At 39.3% G+C, this 20,318-nt stretch overlaps 1 protein-coding gene across 3 annotated transcripts in view; it reads right to left on the bottom strand.

Annotated features, from left to right (window-relative positions):
* The window catches only part of GRM5 (glutamate metabotropic receptor 5), a 790,030-nt gene that overhangs the window by 640,234 nt on the left and 129,478 nt on the right, over positions 1 to 20,318 (bottom strand). Inside the window, exon 1 of one of the 3 annotated variants that reach the window (XM_070783146.1) lies at positions 575 to 656. The exons of the other annotated variants lie outside the window; for them this stretch is intronic. The gene's annotated coding sequence lies outside the window, so the exon portion shown is untranslated. Of the gene's footprint in view, positions 1 to 574; positions 657 to 20,318 lie in introns of those variants that run through there. 3 annotated transcript variants of the gene reach the window in all.

Genomic DNA, 20,318 nt, shown 5'->3' with positions numbered 1-20,318 from the left:
CTCTTCTTCAGGGTGAAGCGCCAGCAAACGCTCTCATGAGCTCCCCCAGCAACACCTAATGGCTTCAAAAATAGAGACTCCCCTCCTTTGCCAAACGTGCCCCTCTGTGCACATGTATCGGTATGCGTGAAGAGACAGAAAGAGAAATGTCCAAACCCTCCCTTTGGCTCAGACCTCTTTATTTTTTCTCCTCTGATTTTTTTTAGTTCATTTTCTATGGAAACAAGCCCACTTAAATTCCTCACTTATGCAAATACGAGCAAAGCGATTTTCATAAAGCTTTCATTGGAGAGACGCCGCGGTAGCCTGGGCTCCGGACTCGAGATTCCTGTCTGATTCACCCAGCACACGTCCTTGGCGGGTGACTTTTCCAAACTTGCAGGACCTCGCAGCGTCCCTGGCTCCCCCGGCTCTCCGCCTGCCCACAGCCCGCCCTCCCGGGTGCATCGCCCCGGCTCCCGCCCCGTGCCGGGCGGCCCTCCATCCCTGTGCTGGGGGAGGGGCCCCAGCTGGCTCCCACCGCCACCGCCACAGCGACCCCCGAGCCCAAAGAAGGAGAACGCGCTGCGCTTACCGGGTGCGCGCCCGGAGCCCGGCGTCCCCCGGCCGGCCGCTCTTAGCCGGCGACCCGCGCTCGCCGAGCGGCCTGGGCTGCGGCTGGGGCGCTAGCGGCGGCGGTGCGGGCGGCGGCAGCGGCAGGCGGCGCGGCGGCCTGGGCGCTCGCGCTCTCGGGCCCGCGCCGGGAGCACGTGCCGCGCTAGGGCAGACGCGGCTGGAAACGCAGCGCCGGCCGGCCCGGCTCCTGCGGCGCGCGGCGGGGCCGGGGAAGCGAGCGGGCGCGCACAGGCCGGGTGACCGGGGTCTTGGAACCTCGTAGGCTTGGGGTTCGATCCAGGGTCGCCTCGGGCTCCCTCTGCGGCGCCTCGGCTTCCCTCCGGGAGCCGCGGGAGGAGCAGAGCGGTGCGGGGAGGCGTGGGTGGCTCGTCACTCAGAGAGAGGCTGGGGGAGCAGGTAGATCATAAGCTTCTCCCTGACGACGGCACTTAAACCTCCGACCGGGATTGGGAGAAGGGGTGTCACGGCGGTAGGGTGCAGAGGACCGGGAATTCAGGGAACCCCAATAGGATTCAGAGGTGTGAATGATTTGAAAGAATGGGCTTTTTATTAGCATTATTTAATAATGCCATTTTGCATTTGCCTGCACTTCTTGCAAAGGATTCTTTCTACGTCCATTAAAATTTCTCTGTAGCAAGTAAGTATCTTTTACTTCCTTAAATGACTTGACTTCCTTTTCCACCACTACCCCTGTAACTGACCAATATTGTAAAAAAAAAAAAAAAAAAAATGCTGAGGTTATCTTTAAATTCTCAAATCAGACTTCATTTCTGCCTCTGAAAAAAGAAATGTGTAAATTAATTGTGCGGCTTAAAGAAAAGAAAGACATTACAGCACTATGATTATTGTGCCCCCTTATGTTTCCCTAGCCATGTGCTTGCAGCAGTTGTGTGAAAGGTTAAAAGATGAGGACCCTGAAGTCAGGTTATAAGGTAGACACCGCTAATGTAGGTTTCACACACGACTCTTGAAAGCAAGGCAAGTTGTTCTTTGATAGCTTTCCTTTCTGATTCGACAAGAAAAAAAGATATGTATCTCACACCCTGTTGGTCTTTGCAATGGCATCTTTCTTCTCCCCATTTTTCCTGTGTACTGATGGTGGCATTCTTTGTTTTTGAGATTCTTTGATTGCAATCTGCAAAGCAAGCTTTAGTACTTTGTAGAGAGGCCAGCAGAGCTCTGGTGGACCTTCCTGTATAAGAAAGATAAGGTAGGATAGATGAGAGAATACAAAAATAGTGAGGAAAATAAAGGGAAACTAATGACTAGATGATTGTGGAAGTGTGATTAAGTCTGATGAAGAAAATGATTTGCAAGCCCAGTTGACTGAGGCATCGGTAATGATACACATGGTCATAGATTTGACCCTTGTGTGAGGCATTTAGCTTTGAATGAGCATGGAACACAAGTTCCCTGTCTTTTTTCTTCATGGAAAACTAGCTTAAAGCACCCAAGTGGGCCGAACCTATGTAAGAAGGGGTTCTCACAGTGGCTACCCAGTCACTTAAATTCTTCAATTTCCTGCATATCTTTCTTGCTGTCTCCCAGGGTTCTGGAGAGGATGGGACACAATAGGACATCTCAAATCATGTCAGAAATGATAAAGCACTCCATAGATGCATCATATAGTTTATCAAGACATAGCCACTTCCATGCTGTAAAAGCTAGAACTAAAGGACATTCCTCATGTTGAGCAACAGTGATATTTTCAGCTGAGAAAGGAAAACAGTATTACATAATCTTAAATTGCTCAGTGACATTTTACAATACAGCTTTAACCTCATAATTGTAGTGATGAATTAGGTAAAAATTAAAAGGAGCATTGTTTTAAGTCCCCAAAGCAAATTCAGATTGTAAATTGCTCAAGGGTAAGACTTTTACCTTAGGATTAGCTATTAATAGGGCTTCTCAGGTGGCACGAGTGGTACAGAACCCTCCTGCCAATGCAGGAAGCATAGTAAGATTTGGGTTCGATCCCTGGGTCTGGAAGATACCCTGGAGGAGGGCATGGCAACCCGCTCCAGTATTTTTTCCTAGAGAATCCCATGGACAGAGGTGTTTGTCCAGCTGCAGTCCATGGGATCACAAAGAGTCTGAAGTGATGTAGCATCCATGCACAAGCTATTATGGAATTCTACATATAAAAATATGTAGAACAGCAAAAAAGAATGGAAAACTACTTATTACATTTAAAACTCGAAGTTTCCCTTGGTTCTTTTCTTTCTCTCACACATGACAATGTCAGGAAATCCTCTTGGCTCTATCTTCAAAATCTATCCAGAATCCTACACTTCTAACCGCCTTCCCAGATACCATGTTGATTCGAGCCACCATCATCTTTTATTTGCCTACAGCAGTAGCATCCAAACTGGTCTTTCAGCTTCTTCACTTTTTCACTACAATCTAATATTCAACACGGCAGCCAGAATTTTCTTTTTAAGAAGTTAGCTTAACTCAAAATCCTCCAGTAATTTTCCATTTGAAACAGAGTCAAATGGAACCTCTAGAGTCTGTTCCCACTTCATTACCTTTCTGACTTTGTTTCCTAGTATTCATTCTCTTTCCTCATTCTACCCCAGCCACCAGGACTTCTCTGCTGTTTCTTAAAACAAGCCTGGCATGCTCCAACACTGATGGCCTTCGCAGGAGCTGTTTCTTCCTCATGAAATGCTCTTTCTCAAGTAATCATTGGGCCCTCTCTTCTCCTTCAAATCTTTGCTAAAATCTTACCTCCGGCCTTGCTGTATCTCACCATTCACTGAACCCGGGGTAGGCAAGGTGTGAGCCAAGAGCCTGGAAGAAAACTCAAGGAGCCGTAGGAACTCCAGACCTAGTCTCTCCCAGCCGGCACAAAAGCCAGAGCAGCAGACACGACTGCTTCACCAAGGGCGTTTCAGGTGGAGCTTATATGTGCTTATAGAACAAAACTAGCCCGTGGCCAAGCGCGAACCTCGTGCCGCGCATCGCAGTACTAGATGTGATCTCGGTTGTTAACATAATCTTTATTCACAGAACGTGGTGGGAGGGCCAAGAGGATGAGGGGCGAGAGAGCCTGACCGCACCGTCTTGGCTAATTTGCTTCTTTCCTGCACCTCCTTAATGAAGCCTTCCCAGACTAGCATGTTTAATACTGTAACCTATTCTCCCTTACAGCCTCAGTACTCCTGACCCCTCTACTCAAATCTGTTTTCCCCTGTATCTCTTTATCCTGTCCCATGTACCATATAAGATACCCATTTGTTGTGATTATTGTTTATTGTGGGTGTCTTCCCTTCCATTAGAATGTGGGCTCCTCAAGGAAGGAATCTATCTTTGTTTGTTTGATGTATTCAGATTCTTAGGAAAGGATTCTAGAACCTAAAAGCCCCTCAATAAGTATGTCTGAATGTTTAAATGAATATTTATGAAAATAGAGGTACACACGGTACGTGCTGTCAGCCATTTTCTCAGCTAACATCACTGACAATAAATTAGGTTTGTAAGAGATATGCAGGATTACTGACTGGGCCTTTTTCCAACCTGGGCACTCTTAGCCACCTTTTGCATTCTGTTTTTGCATCTGTGCTTTACAGATTTTACCTGCTCACGTTCTAGACTCCAAAGGGGTTATTGCAATTCTAAAGGTTTTGCAACTATATGTTTCTCTGAACCCACCAGTTAACAGATTATAAGTGGCTTTATAAAATAATTTAAGGGAATTTTATTTTCATTCATTTAATGAAAACTTATCAAGGCTTTTCCTTTTCTTTTCATCAGTTACTATATGAGGGACTGCAATAAGAATGATAAACTAAGTAAATACTTGATTAGTTTTAAAAAGCCTATAGCCATTAGGTATGTATATATGAGTGTTTATATGTTTATTGATTTGTTCATCCCATTGATTAGGTATTTTTTAAACTGTGTGTAAATCATAGCTAGATATTGGGGTTCAATGATGAATGAAGTAGAATTAGCCCTTGTCCTCATGGAGCTTACAGTCAACTAAGGAACACACAAACTTAACTAATTTTTCTCACAACTTGTGGATTGGAGGCAAAGAAGAATTGGACGCGGTAAGCTGTAAAGTAGAGCATGACATGAGGAGGGACCATGGTGTCTTGTTTGTATAGAACATTAAAAAATAAATTCTCTCTGAGGCAATAACAACAGGTAAAGATCCATTCCAGTCAACTATGCAAAAAATGTTCTCCGTGTGCTTGTGTTTGTGTGTTGGTGGTGGGGAGGTATGGTTCACCCAAGAGAAGGAAGAAAGGAAGGGGCTTTACAGGCATAGGGAACAACAACTATAACCTCTGAAGTAATAGAATACTACATTGCTATATTTTGAAAACCAAAAAGACATTGGTGTCAGTGAAGTAGAGCTTGGACAATCTTTCAGCATATCTCAGTTTGCTTAATTGCAAAATAGAATTTGTTATTTTATCTCATTTTATTCAATGCATTTAATCTGCCAAATTTCTAAATGTGAGTGAGATATAAAAGTCACTAGAAATATAAAATGAAAACCATGTAGAAAAAGGAGCTGACAAACACCCAAGTGGTTTTTTATTAATGTTGTACCAGTGGTTTATGAAAAATGTTTAGTGATGAGTTCACTAGCAAAACAAAGAGAAAAGGGAAAATGTCTTAACTAATAAGTATTTAAGAATATAAATTGTATATTTCTTATAATTAGTATAAGATTTCTTTATTTCTTAGATTTCTTATAAATTTCTTATACTTACTATAAGAAAAGTAGCCTGTTCTTCGAAAAAGTTTTGTTATTCTTGTTATTTTGAAGGCTATTATTATTACATAGACCCTTATTTAAATGACCCTTAAAAATTCAATGCTTTCAATGAAAAATGAAATGTTTTTCATTTTACATTGTTGTACATAAAATTTCAATCTAAGTTCTAGGCATAACTTGGAAATTTACGTCAAAGAAGTTGTTACTTATGAGTCAAGTGTCACTTATGTCTTTATTATTCTCCAAGCAGGACAAATGGAGAAGATCACCCTGGGAATTTTTTAATTTGTCTTGATACTGGGTAAAAATACAATAATAAAAGAGCTTTTCCCCTCAGTACAAGGGGAACTACAAGTTCTTCAGTCAGTGTTCTCTAGGATAAAGCCCTTGTCCAACCAGTGCTCTTGACATACACGTGGCAAACACAGATCCTTATCTTCACTGTACAGTCGTCGGCCAGCCCTACTTGAACTGTCATTACTCTAGGCAATGCACTTCTGTGATAGCCCAGAATGAATACCCAGATCCACTTAGATTTTGAGTCCCAGTCCAAATGGTTTATCTGGCTCTTACTTGACAAGGGAACTTGTACAAGCTATTGAATTTTAGAACCTGATTTCCTTATCTGGAAATGGGAAAAATGGAAAATAATTTTGAAACTAATTCTCTTGGTTATATATAAAGTCACTTTATAAACTAAGCATTATTATAGTCATCTCAGGCAAATCATGGTTGTTTTTTTCTCACATTCTCTCACAATCTGGCTCTATTCTTCCAGTACAATACTGTGTAGAGGCAAGAATTTTGATAATACTGTTGGATTATTAGGATCATAAATAACAAAAGAAAATTCCTCTCAATTTTTTTTTCAAATTGGTCAGAGATGTCTTATTTTCCTTCTCTAAAACATAAATAATAGTGAGGTTGCTGTAGATAAGCAATAAGGGGTGTGAAGCAATTGTAATGTGGTAAGTGAATATTTGGTGATGATAATGATGGGAATGAGGACTAGTTTATTTTAATATTCAGTTATTTACATCTATACATAGAATGGACAAGGTGCTAGACATGTAGCTTGGAACCTGATGTCTACTCTTTTTTTTTATATATCATTTTATTTTTTTTCCTGTGTCTGTTGGTCCTATATATATATATATATATATTTTTTTTTTTTTTTTACTTTACAATATTGTATTGGTTTTGCAATACATCAACATGAATCTGCCACGGGTGTACACATGTTCCCCATCCTGAACCACCCCCCCCCCCCACATCTTTCCCCATATCATCCCTCTGGGTCATCCCAGTGCACCAGCCCCAAGCATCCTATATCCTACATCAAACCTGGACTGGCGATTCGTTTCTTATATGATATTATACATGTTTCAATGCCATTCTCCCAAATCATCCCACCCTTTCCCTCTCCCACAGAGTCCAAAAGACTGTTCTATACGTCTGTGTCTCTTTTGCTGTCTCATATACAGGGTGATCATTACTATCTTTCTAAATTCCATATATATGCGTTAGTATACTGTATTGGTGTTTTTCTTTCTGGCTTACTTCACTCTGTATAATAGGCTCCACTTTTATCCACCTCATTAGAACTGATTCAAATGTATAATGGCTGAGTAATACTCCGTTATGTATATGTACCACAGCTTTCTTATCCATTCATCTGCTGATGGACATCTAGGTTGCTTCCATGTCCTGGCTATTATAAACAGTGCTGCAATGAACATTGGGGTACACATGTCTCTTTCAATTCTGGTTTCCTCGGTGTGTATGCCAGCAGTGGGATTGCTGGGTCATAAGGCAGTTCTATTTCCAGTTTTTTAAGGAATCTCCACACTGTTCTCCATAGTTGCTGTACTAGTTTGCATTCCCACCAACAGTGTAAGAGGATTCCCTTTCTCCACATCCTCTGCAGCATTTATTGCTTGTAGACTTTTGGATCACAGCCATTCTGACTGGCATGAAATGGTACCTCATTGTGGTTTTGATTTGCACTTCTCTGATAATGAGTGATGTTGAGCATCTTTTCATGTGTTTGTTAGCCATCTATATGTCTTCTTTGGAGAAATGTCTATTTAGTTCTTTGGCCCATTTTTGATTGGGTCATTTATTTTTCTGGAATTGAGCTGCAGGAGTTGCTTGTATATTTTTGAGATTAGTTGTCTGTCAGTTGCTTCATTTGCTATTATTTTCTCCCATTCTGAAGGCTGTCTTTTTACCTTGCTTATAGTTTCCTTTGTTGTGCAGAAGCTTTTAATTTAAATTAGGTCCCATTTGTTTATTTTTGCTTTTATTTCCAATATTTTGGGAGGTGGGTCATAGAAGATCCTGCTGTGGTTTATGTCGGAGAGTGTTTTGCCTATGTTTTCCTCTAGGAGTTTCATAGTTTCTAGTCTTATGTTTAGATCTTTAATCCATTTTGAGTTTATTTTTGTGTATGGTGTTAGAAAGTGTTCTAGTTTCATTCTTTTACAAGTGGTTGACCAGTTTTCCCAGCACCACTTGTTAAACAGATTGTCTTTTCTCTATTGTATATTCTTGCCTCCTTTGTCAAAGATAAGGTGTCCATATGTGCCTGGATTTATCTCTGGGCTTTCTATTTTGTTCCATTGATCTATATTTCTGTCTTTGTGCCAGTACCATACTGTCTTGATGACTGTGGCTTTGTAGTAGAGCCTGAAGTCAGGCAGGTTGATTCCTCCAGTTCCATTCTTCTTTCTCAAGATTGCTTTGGCTATTCAAAGTTTTATGTATTTCCATACAAATTGTGAAATTATTTGTTCTAGCTCTGTAAAAAAATACCTTTGGTAGCTTGATAGGGATTGCATTGAATCTATAGATTGCTTTGGGTAGTATACTCATTTTTACTATACTGATTCTTCCAATCCATGAACACGGTATATTTCTCCATCTATTAGTGTCCTATTTGATTTCTTTCACCAGTGCTTTATAGTTTTCTCTATATAGGTCTTTAGTTTCTTTAGGTAGATATATTCCTAAGTATTTTATTCTTTCCATTGCAATGGTGAATGGAATTCTTTTTTTTTTTTTTTAATTAATTTTATTCTATTCTCAAACTTTACATAATTGTATTAGTTCTGCCAAACATCAAAATGGAATTGTTTCTTTAATTTTTCTATTTTCTCATTATTAGTGTATAGGAATACAAGGGATTTCTGCGTGTTTATTTTATATCCTGCAACTTTACTATATTCATTGATTAGCTCTAGCAATTTTCTGGTGGAGTCTTTAGGGTTTTCTATGTAGAGCATCATGCCAAGTGCAAACAGTGAGAGTTTTACTTCTTCGTTTCCAATTTGGATTCCTTTTATTTCTTTTTCTGCTCTGATTGCTGTGGCCAAAACTTCCAAAACTATGTTGAATAGTAGTGGTGCGAGTGGGCACCCTTGTCTTGTTTCTGACTTTAGGGAAAATGCTTTCAATTTTTCACCATTGAGGATAATGTTTGCTGTTGGTTTGTCATATATAGGTTTTATTATGTTGAGGTATGTTCCTTCTATTCCTGCTTTCTGGCGAGTTTTTATCATAAATGGATGTTGAATTTTGTCAAAGGCTTTCTCTGCATCTATTGAGACAATCATATGGCTTTTATTTTTCAATCTGTTAATGTGGTGTATTACATTGATTGGTTTGCAGATATTGAAGAATCCTTGCATCCCTGGGATAAAGCCCACTTGGTCATGATGTATGATCTTTTTAATGTGTTGTTGGATTCTGTTTGCTAGAATTTTGTTAAGGATTTTTGCATCTATGTTCATCAGTGATATTGGCCTGTAGTTTTCTTTTTTTGTGGCATCTTTGTCAGGTTTTGGTATTAGGGTGATGGTGGCCTCATAGAATGAGTTTGGAAGTTTACCTTCCTCTGCAATTTTCTGCAAGAGTTTGAGTAGAATAGGTGTTAGCTCTTCTCTAAATTTTTGGTAGAATTCAGCTGTGAAGCCATCTGAACCTGGGCTTTTGTTTGCTGGAAGATTTCTGATTACAGTTTCAATTTCTGTGCTTGTGATGGGTCTGTTAAGATTTTCTATTTCTTCCTGGTCGAGTTTTGGAAAGTTGTACTTTTCTAAGAATTTGTCCATTTCTTCCACATTGTCCATTTTATTGGCATATAATTGTTGATAGTAGTCTCTTATGTTCCTTTGTATTTGTGTGTTGTCTGTTGTGATCTCTCCAATTTCATTTCTAATTTTATTGATTTGATTTTTCTCCCTTTGTTTCTTGATGAGTCTGGCTAATGGTTTGTCAATTTTATTTATCCTTTCAAAGAACCAGCTTTTGGCTTTGTTGATTTTTGCTATGGTCTCTTTTGTTTCTTTTGCATTTATTTATGACCTAATTTTAAAGATTTCTTTCCTCTACTAACCCTGGGGTTCTTCATTTCTTCCTTTTCTAGATGCTTTAGGTGTAGAGTTAGGTTATTTATTTGACTTTTTTCTTGTTTCTTGAGGTGTGCCTGTATTGCTATGAACTTTCCCCTTTGCACTACTTTTATAGTAGTGCTATAAAAGTTTACAGGTTTTGGGTTGTTGTGTTTTCATTTTCATTCATTTCTATGCATATTTTGATTTCTTTTTTGATTTATTCTGTGATTTGTTGGTTATTCAGCAGCGTGTTGTTCAGCCTCCATATGTTGGAAATTTTAATTGTTTTTCTCCTGTAATTGAGATCTAATCTTACTGCATTGTGCTCAGAAAAGATGCTTGGAATGATTTCAATTTTTTTGAATTTACCAAGGCTAGATTTATGGCCCAGGATGTGATCTATCCTGGAGAAGGTTCCATTTGTGCTTGAAAAAAAGGTGAAATTCATTGTTTTGGGGTGAAATGTCCTATAGATACGAATTAGGTCTAACTGGTCTATTGTATCATTTAAAGTTTGTGTTTCCTTGTTAATTTTCTGTTTAGTTGATCTATCCATGGGTATGAGTGGGGTATTAAAGTCTCCCACTATTATTGTGTTATTATTAATTTCCCCTTTCATACTTGTTAGCATTTTAGTCTTACATATTGTGGTGCTCCTATGTTGGGTGCATATATATATATATATATATATATATATATATAATTGTTATATCTTTTTCTTGGATTGATCCTTTGATCATTATGTAGTGTCCTTCTTTGTCTCTTTTCAGGGCTTTGTTTTAAAGTCTATTTTATCTGATATAAGTATTGCTACTCCTGCTTTCTTTTGGTCTCAATTTGTATGGAATATCTTTTTCCAGCCCTTCACTTTCAGTCTGTATGTGTCCCCTGTTTTGAGGTGGGTCTCTTGTAGACAACATATATAGGGGTCTTGTTTTTGTATCCATTCAGCCAGTCATTGTCTTTTGGTTGGGGCATTCAACCCATTTACGTTTAAGGTAATTATTGATAAGTATGATCCTGTTGTGCAGAAGGCAATGGCACCCCACTCCAGTACTCTTGCCTGGAAAATCCCATGGATGGAGGAGCCTGGTGGGCTGCAGTCCATGGGGTCGCTGGGAGTCGGACACGACTGAGTGACTTCAATTTCACTTTTTGCTTTCATGCATTGGAGAATGAGATGGCAACCCACTCCTGTGTTTTTGCCTGGAGAAGCCCAGGGATGGGGGAGCCTGGTGGGGTGCCATCTATGGGCTCGCACAGAGTCGGACACAACTGAAGCAACTTAGCAGCAGCAGCAGCATGATCCCATTGCCATATACTTTATTGTTTTGGGTTCAAGTTTATACACCCTTTTTGTGTTTCCTGTCCAGAGAATTTCCTTTAGCATTTGTTGGAGAGCTGGTTTGGTGGTGCTGAATTCTCTCAGCTTTTGCTTGTCTGTCAAGCTTTTGATTTCTCATTCATATTTGAATGAGATCCTTGCTGGGTACAGTAATATGGGCTGTAGGTTATTTTCTTTCATCACTTTAAGTATGTCTTGCCATTCCCTCCTGGCCTAAAGAGTTTCTATTGAAAGATCAGCTGTTATCCTTATGGGAATCCCCTTGTGTGTTATTTGTTGTTTTTCCCTTGCTGCTTTTAATATTTGTTCTTTGTGTTTGGTCTTTGTTAATTTGATTAGTATGTGTCTTGGGGTGTTCTGCCTTGGGTTTACCCTGTTTGGGACTCTCTGGGTTTCTTGGACTTTGGTGATTATTTCCTTCCCCATTTTAGGGAAGTTTTCAACTATTATCTCCTCAAGTATTTTCTCATGGTCTTTATTTTTGTCTTCTTCTGGGACTCCTGTGATTCGAATGTTGGGGCATTTAATATTGTCCTGGAGGTCTCTGAGATTGTCCTCATTTCTTTTAATTCATTTTTCTTTTTTCCTCTCTGATTCATTTATTTCTACCAATCTATCTTCTACTTCACTAATCCTATGTTCTGCCTCTGTTATTCTACTATTTGTTGCTTCCAGAGTGTTTTTCATCTCATTTATTGTATTATTCATTATATATTGACTCTTTTTTATTTCTTCTAGGTCCTTGTTAAACCTTTCTTGCATCTTCTCAATCCTTGTCTCCAGGCTATTTATCTGTGATTCCATTTTGATTTCAAGATTTTGGATCATTTTCACTATCATTATTTGGAATTCTTTATCAGGTAGATTCCCTATCTCTTCCTGTTTTGTTTGGTTTGATGGGCATTTATCCTGTTCCTTTACTTGCTGAGTATTCCTCTGTCTCTTCATCTTGTTTATATTGCTGAGTTTGGGGTGGCCTTTCTGTATTCTGGCAGTTTGTGGAGTTCTCTTTATTGTGGCGTTTCCTCGCTGTGTGTGGGGTTGTACAGGTGGCTTGTCAAGGTTTCTTGGTTAGGGAAGCTTGTGTCGGTGTTCTGGTGGATGGAGCTGTATTTCTTCTCTCTGGAGTGCAATAAAGTGTCCAGTAATGAGTTATGAGATGTCAATGAGTTTGGAGTAACTTTGGGCAGCCTGTATATTGAAGCTCAGGGCTGTGTTCCTGTGTGGCTGGAGAATTTGAGTGGTATGTCTTGCTCTGGAACTTGTTGGCCCTTGGGTGGTACTTGGTTTCAGTGTAGGTATGGAGGCGTTTGATGAGCTCCTGTCAATTAATGTTCCCTGGAGTCAGGAGTTCTCTGGTGTTCTCAGGATTTGGACTTAAGCCTCCTGCTTCTGGTTTTCAGTCTTATTTTTACAGTAGTCTCAAGACTTCTCCTTCTATATAGCACCGTTGATAAAACATCTAGGTTAAAGATGAAAAGTTTCTCCACAGTGAGGGACACCCAGAGAGGTTCACAGAATTACATGGAGAAGGAAAGAGGGAGGATGGAGTTAGAGGTGACCCAAATGAGATGAGGTGGAATCAAAAGAGGAGAGAGCAAGCTAGCCAGTAATCACTTCCTTGTGTGCACTCCACAGTCTGGACCGTTCAGAGCTGTTCACAGAATTATACAGAGAAGAGAAGAGGGAGGAAGGAGACAGAGGTGGCCAGGAGGATAAAAGGGGGGGATCAAAAGGAGAGAAACAGATCCAGCCAGTAATCAGTTCCCTAAGTGTTCTCCACCGTCTGGAACACACAGAGATTCACAGAGTTGGGTAGCGAAGAAAAGGGGGAGGGAGGAGACAGAGGCGACCTGGTGGAGAAAAAGGAGAATCCAAAGGGGGAGAGAGCAGTCAAGCCAGTAATCTCGCTCCCAAGTAAAAATGCGTACTGAGGATTGGGTTCTTAAAGGTACAAAATTGATAACAAATACCAAAAAGCAAAGATTTAAAATCTAGAGTAGTGGTTGGATTTTCAAAAATACAATATTAAAGAAAAGAAGAAAAAGAAAGTCACAAAAATTATAAAATATATATATATATGAAGTTTGCTTTAAAAAATAGGGTCTTTATTTTGCAAAGTAAATGTAGGTTATAAAAACGAAAATTAAAGGAGTAATAGAGGACTTAAAAATTAAAAAAAATTAAAAAAGAAAAGAATGATTGTAAAAATAGTAAAAAAAAAAAAATATATATATATATCTAGGATTTTCTCTGGTGTTTTTGTGGGCAGTGTGGGGTCAGTTCATTTTTGGATAGTTCTTTGGTCCGGGTTATATTTCTCAAGATCTATAGGGCCCTTCCTATTTAGTCAGTACTAACTACAGGGTTGTAATCTATTTACCTGTCACTTCCAAGGCAGTTCCCTCTGTTTCAGCTTCTTCTGTTTGCTGGTCTCTTCAGTGTCTGATTTCTGCCCTGACACAAGGGGGCAGTGGTGGACACTTTTTTAGGCTCACTTGTTCAGTCGCGCTGTGGGGAGGGAGGGACGCTGCAAACAAATAACACTGGCGTGTGCTTACAGTGTCTCAGCTACACTGGGCCTGCCCCCATTCACGGCGCATGTGCCCTCCCTGCCCACACTGCTCATGCTCTAGGTTGCTCTGCCAGGAACCGTCTGAGGCCAGCCCTGTGGTGCATGCACCTCCCAGGTCTAAGCCGCTCAGGTTCAGGCACTCAGGTAGCCCTCAGAGGCGCAGACATGGTTGGGCCTGTGTGTGCCCTTCCCAGGTCCGAGCAGCTCAGGTGATGAGGTGTTTGGTGAGTGCGGTTGCTGCAACTTATCACCTCCCCCGTCCCTGCCGCTCAGTTTTCTGGGTGTACAACCGGTGTGCCTTCTCAGGCAGATGTTGACCATCCACAGCCCCAAGAAGTCTTAGTTAGCAAAGAAGCCTGCTTGCAGTTCGGTAGAAAATGTCTCTCTGGGGCTGCGATTGCCCCCTTCCAGCTCTGGCTGCCCACCGGAAGGAGATGGTCTGCAGCCAGCTAGCTCTGTTCAGTCCTTTGTCCTGTGTGCAGGCCTGGCAGTGTCTTAGGTTAGGGCTTTTCGCGTGATAGCTATCCCACAGTCTGGTTTGCCAGCCCAAGTTAGTTTGCTCAGACAGCGCTCCGGGCATTCAGGCCCGGTCCTCACTCTAAGCGATGCAGCCCGCGCCTCCCTGCCCAGCCCCAGCTTGCTAGTGGTGGGTGCAAGCATCTGCGCTGCTTCTACACTGGGTGAGTTACCATTGGGCTCATAATCTGTGGGTTTTAATTATTTATTTATTTTTCCTCCCTGTTACATTGCCTCTGTGCTTCCAAGGCTTGCCACAGACTCAGCAGTGAGAGTGTTTCCTGGTGTTTGGAAACTTCTCTCTTTTTGAGACTCCTTCCTGGGACAGAGCTCCATCCCTACCTCTTTTGTCTCTTTTTTTGTCTTTTATAATTTTTCCTACCTCCTTTTGAAGACAATGGGCTACTTTTCTGGGTGCCTGATGTCCTCTGCTGGCATTCAGAAGTTGTTTTGTGGAATTTACTCAGCATTTAAATGTTCTTTTGATGAATTTGTGGGGGAGAAAGTGGTCTCCCTGTCCTATTCCTCTTCCATCTTAGGACCGCCTCTTGATGTCTGCTCTTTGAGACACTTGGGAATTTGAAAAACACCTTCCAACCAACTAGAGTTCATCTCTTGGTTAACGCATTTAAATTGGGTAAAGTCTTGTGGTATTCTTAGTTAATACTTTTGGCAAAGGCAGTTTTTTTTTCGTCTACTATCAAAGATTAAACTTTATGGCAGCAGCATTCTGTTTTGCATTTAAATGCCCAAGTAAAGTTATACAGAGGATTTTTTTTTTTTTCCTTCAAAACAGAGCCTTGGAATCATTGCTTAATAGAATTCCTGGAAACTTTGCATTGTATGCATAAGAGACAATTATGCTCTCAATGGTATACATACAGCTGTTGCAACTATTATAATGCGTTTAATTATAAAGAGTCTTAACCACCTGAAATTCAACATTGTATCTAATTCATTGCAATAATTTAGGAGATGTCTATTGTTTTCAATGTTTAATTTTCTCAGAAGTAGCTTATTGAGCTAAATGATTTAAAGTTATGTAGTAATCAGAACAGTGCCAGAAACTTGGAGACTGATGAACTGATACCTTCTCTTATGGTACTAAACTTTTTTTTTTTTTTTCATTTCTTTAAGATGTAGCAGGGATGTTGAGCTGCTCTAGATAAACACAGACATACGGATCCATCAAGAACTCTGATAGACTGAGAGCCCACGTGCTAGTTGAAGTAATATAAAGCATTTAATTCTGTTCCTTACTCTCTTTATCTGTAAAATAAGGAAAATCCAGTTCCGTAAGTTAATTGTGAAGATTAAACAAGTTATACTTATAAAACACAGGGCTTGGTACATGGTAAGCATTTGAAACCTTGTTAGTTACAATTACTGCAGATGAGATGCTGTGTACCACCTGAGTAAGAGCACGCTTTCTGAAGCCAATCTGCATGGATTTGACGCCTGGTTGTGCTGCTTAGCAGGTATGCATGCATGTGCGTGCTTAATCATGTCTGACTCTGCGACCCCATGGACTGTAACCCACCAGGCTCCTCTGTGCATGGGATTCTCCAGGCAAGAATACTGGAGTGGGTTGCCATGTCCTACTCCAGGGGATCTTTTCAACCCAGGGATAGAACCTGCATCTCTTATATCTCCTGCATTGGCAGGCAGATTCTTTACCGCAGAGACACCAGAGAAGCCCAAATTAATGAATACATTCTACAAATACATTTTATTGATCAATCCAGGTTCTCATAAACTAGATTCTAGAGCAAGCTAAAATGAGTTCAGATCTGTGGACTTTCTAGTTTGGGGGTCCTGAACTTTGGATACACATTAGAATCATCTATAGCTTAAAGAAAAAAAATTACTGACTTAATTGTTATCAGGTGGAGATCCAGGGAATTCAATTTTTAGAGAGCTTCACAGATGATTCTAACATGCAGCCAATATTGAGAACAACTGCCAGTCCATTTAAACCCTCTGTATTTCTTTTTAACTAACTTGACATAAATTATATCAAATAAGAGTATAGGTACCATGTTATTAGGTAAAGCATAATTTGACCACAAGAAAATAAAATAACTTTTATGAGGTCAATATCCTGTTAGCATCTTCTGAGTACAGGAATCTTTTAAAATGAACTCCCACATTTCACATTTATAAACAATTTAAAGGTCCATTTTAAGTCAGAAGGACACATATCATCTCCAAATATTCTTCATATCAATTGTTGGAAGTAGATGGTAAAACGACTTAAAGTTTGTAGCAGTAAAGTAGTTTGTGAAGTAGTTTGCCCTATCTCGCAAGTTTGAAATAGCAACTACAAAAAGTAAAATAACATCCAGAAACCCAAAACATGTTATTTCCAGTATCTTATGCCACCTCTTTTTCCTGTAAACATCCCTACATTTTGACACATAACTTGTATAAATTTTAAATATTAACATATTATATTCACATAATCAGGAATAAAATATTTTTATTATAAAATTTACTAAATAAGTATCATTTTATTTCTAGGAAAGTGAAATAAAATCATATTAGCAATTCATTTTATGAAAACATATTCAGGAATAATGGTTCAAAATATTGCAAGAGCTTTGATTCAATGTCCTAAGTGAAAGCAAATAAACGAAGAAAAAATATTTCTGTTATCCAGAAACTTTGAAGTGACTGGCATTTCATTTTCAATTCCTTAAAATTATATGTGTGTGTGTGTGTGTGTATGTTATGTGTGTATTCTTATCTATCTGTAGAGTTCTTAAGCAAATATTAATTGAGCAGCTGTTACATATCAGCCCCTGCACTAAGGTTACAAAGAGCAATAACCTCACATTCTGGAAGTCTACTGCTGCTAAGTCACTTCAGTTGTGTCCGACTCTGTGTGACACCATAGACGGCAGCCCACCAGGCTCCCCCATCCATGGGATTCTCCAGGCAAGAACACTGGAATGGGTTGCCATTTCCTTCTCCAATGCATGAAAGTGAAAAGTGAAAGTGAAGTTGTTCAGTCGTGCCTGACCCTTAGCGACCCCATGGACTGCAGCCTACCAAGCTCCTCCGTCCACTGGATTTTCCAGGCAAGAGTACTAGAGTGGGGTGCCATTGCCTTCTCCATCTGGAAGTCTAGCTACCTTTATATTGTACATGAATATGAATTGTATTTTAATTGTTTTACTTGAAATTCTTTTCTAAACAATTTCCTATATTTATAAATGTATTTATATAGTTAAATATATTTATAAAAGTTATGTTTTATATTAATGTGTTATATATTTATATAAATTAGATGAGTTCTATATATGTTATATATATTTACTATATATGTTATATTTATATGTTATTATATAAATGTATTTATATAAGCTATGAATACATTTATAAATATGATTTATAAATACATATCATTCTATTTAAATCATATATAATTATATAAGGAGATCCTGGGAAAAAAATCATTTTTAACAATTATGAGTTAACTCTGATCTAGCTAGAATATTCGCTCAGTCAGAATACTTAAGTAATATGTTTCCCAAGTATTGCTTTCATTTTAGACCTTAATATGTTGTACTGTTTCCCACAGTTCTTGGCAATATTCTTATTTAATTCTTGGGGGTGCTGGGTCTTCATTGCTGCACGCAGGTTTCCTCTAGTTGGGGGAGCAGGGGCTACTCCCCTTCCTCCCTGTGCACAGGTTTCTCCTCATAGTGTTTCCCTTGTTGCAGAGCACGGGCTCTAGGCACACGGGCTTTGGTAGTTGCAGCACGCAGGCTCCGTAGTTGAGGTTCACGGGCTCTGGAGTGCAGGCTCAGCAGTTGTGGCTCTCGGGCTTAGTTGCCGCACAGCATGTGGAAGCCTCCCAGACCAGGGACTGAACCTGAGTTCCCTGCACTGGCAGGGGGATTTTCATCCACTGGGCCACCAGGGAAGTCCTCTTAGTAATATCCCAAGTGTAGAAAAGCCAAGGGAGTCTTCTCCTGTCTTCTTTCTTGTCACATGTGCCACCATAAAATGTTCATCAAAAAATGAAGAAAAGAAGAAACGGGAGGAGGAGGAGGGGAAAGAGCAGGAAAAAGAATGAAAGAAGAAGGAAAGGGAAAAAAAATTAAGATAAAGAGAAATAAAAGAAGAAAGGAAGAGGGGGAGGAAGGAGAACTAAAAGAGAAAGAAAATAGCTCAGAGTAGAATTTTACAAAAAAAAAAAAAAGTCAGATCCCAAGACTAATCTAAAATAAATCACCCAGCTTATGAAGAAGTTATCCTCAGATGAGGGTTAAAATCTATGTCAGCATTCCAAAATTAAGACTCAGAGTCTCAGCTCAAGACCTCTCTTCTGATTTCTTGATGTTCCAGAGACTCACGTCTGGTTTCCATGGTGACCACTTTCATGAGTCTTTTAAACAATAAGAAAAATCTATCTTATCATTTATTATCAGAATCTTAGGAGGAATTTTCCTTGCCTTCCTGGCGTCTGAAGGAAGGTTGTCTTTGACTTAAATGCCCTTAACTTAGGTCATAAATTATCATCTCAATAAAAAAGTGTGAGAGAAGTAAAGAGGTATGGAGCTCGACAAGGTAGTATTTTAGATAAATACGTGATAGCTAGATGGAGTAAAATAGTCTTGTGTTTGTTTTTCTGATGAAATGCACATAAGCTTAGATTTCCTTTTTCCATGGAAACATAGGAACTATAACCAGTAAAGAGTCAATGAGGAAACAGAACTGTTTTGAGGAAATAAGCTGTGCTTTAGGGGGATAAAGTTAATAACCTATAACCAACTTTTTAGATTTTTTTAAATTTAAAACATTCTGAAGATGGCTCTCCTACATCAAATAATACTCAAAATACAATTAAGAAAGTTTCTTAGATACCTTGGCATTCTCTCCTATAAACACGTCCTATCTAAACTTAAGCCCTTAATTTTTTGGATCCACAATTGTTGGATCCAATTCTTTTTTATTTGATAATTCTATGTATTTTATTATAAAGAATCAGTTACCAACTGAAAGCAGGTAAACAATACATTGAATCTAGATATGAGTAATAGGAAAAACTAAAGACTTTTCTAGTGTAACCTTGATATCTCTACCTCATTCACATTACTTGACCACTTTGCTACTCTCAAGTACTTAGCAGATCTCCTATTTTGTTCCCAAAGTTCCACAAATTTTTATAATCACATAATTACACAATATAGGTATTAACTGCTTACTGTTTGGATCATCTGACATTATTTATAACAACATATTGCCAATTTTATTTCTATGAATGCTCATTTTCTTCTCACTGTTATGTCACCATCTTTGTTTAGGATTTTGCTTAGGTTAGGACTGGCACATTTTAGCATCTAAACAAGTCTTTACTGAATGAATGCATGCACTGATTTTTTCATTTTCTTTGATAAAGCACAAATTCATGAAAAAACTGAAATTAATACCTATTAAGACTATGGTTTAAAAATCAGATCTTATAAAATCTGTAGATACATGAAATAAAATTTGGTCACAGTGCTGTTTCAGTGAATGGACTTATACCCAATATGTGATACATTTTGAATTGTTTAACAGACCTGTAACGTTAGGGTTTCTACAGTTTACTTTATGCTGCAATAAGCCCAGTACTGCAGTTTATGCTGCAGTAAGCCCAGATGTGAAAGCCTACCCATCTACACGTAAAGACTTATTCCCATGTTTTATACGCACGTGTGTGTGTGTGTCCCTTAATGGGGCTTCCCAGGTGGCTCAGTGGTAAAAAAAAAAAATCTGCCTACCCCTGCAGGAGACACAGTAGACATGGGTTTGATCTCTGGGTTGGGAATATTCCCTAGAGAAGGGAATGGCAACCCACTTTAGTATTTTTGCCTGGGAAATCCCATAAACAGAGGAGTCTGGTGGGCTACAGTGACATGGGGTTGCAAAAAGGTTGGACATGACTGAACAACTGAGCATGCACACATAACCCATAATACAGTATTTGATAAAAGGACTGACATAATTTTTAAACTTTCCATTGCTACTGATTATATCATGTCCTTTATCATTAAATAATATTTAAAAACAGAATTATAGGATCTTCAGGTTTTAAGACATTTTTTACAGTTTCCAGAAAAAAAAACAGAGAAAGCTGAGCTAAATTTCAAT

This window comes from Bos indicus, chromosome 29 (genome assembly GCF_029378745.1).
Source record: "Bos indicus isolate NIAB-ARS_2022 breed Sahiwal x Tharparkar chromosome 29, NIAB-ARS_B.indTharparkar_mat_pri_1.0, whole genome shotgun sequence".
NCBI lineage: Eukaryota > Metazoa > Chordata > Mammalia > Artiodactyla > Bovidae > Bos > Bos indicus.
Note: the sequence above shows the minus strand (reverse complement) of the source record. Positions and strands in the feature narration are given on the sequence as shown.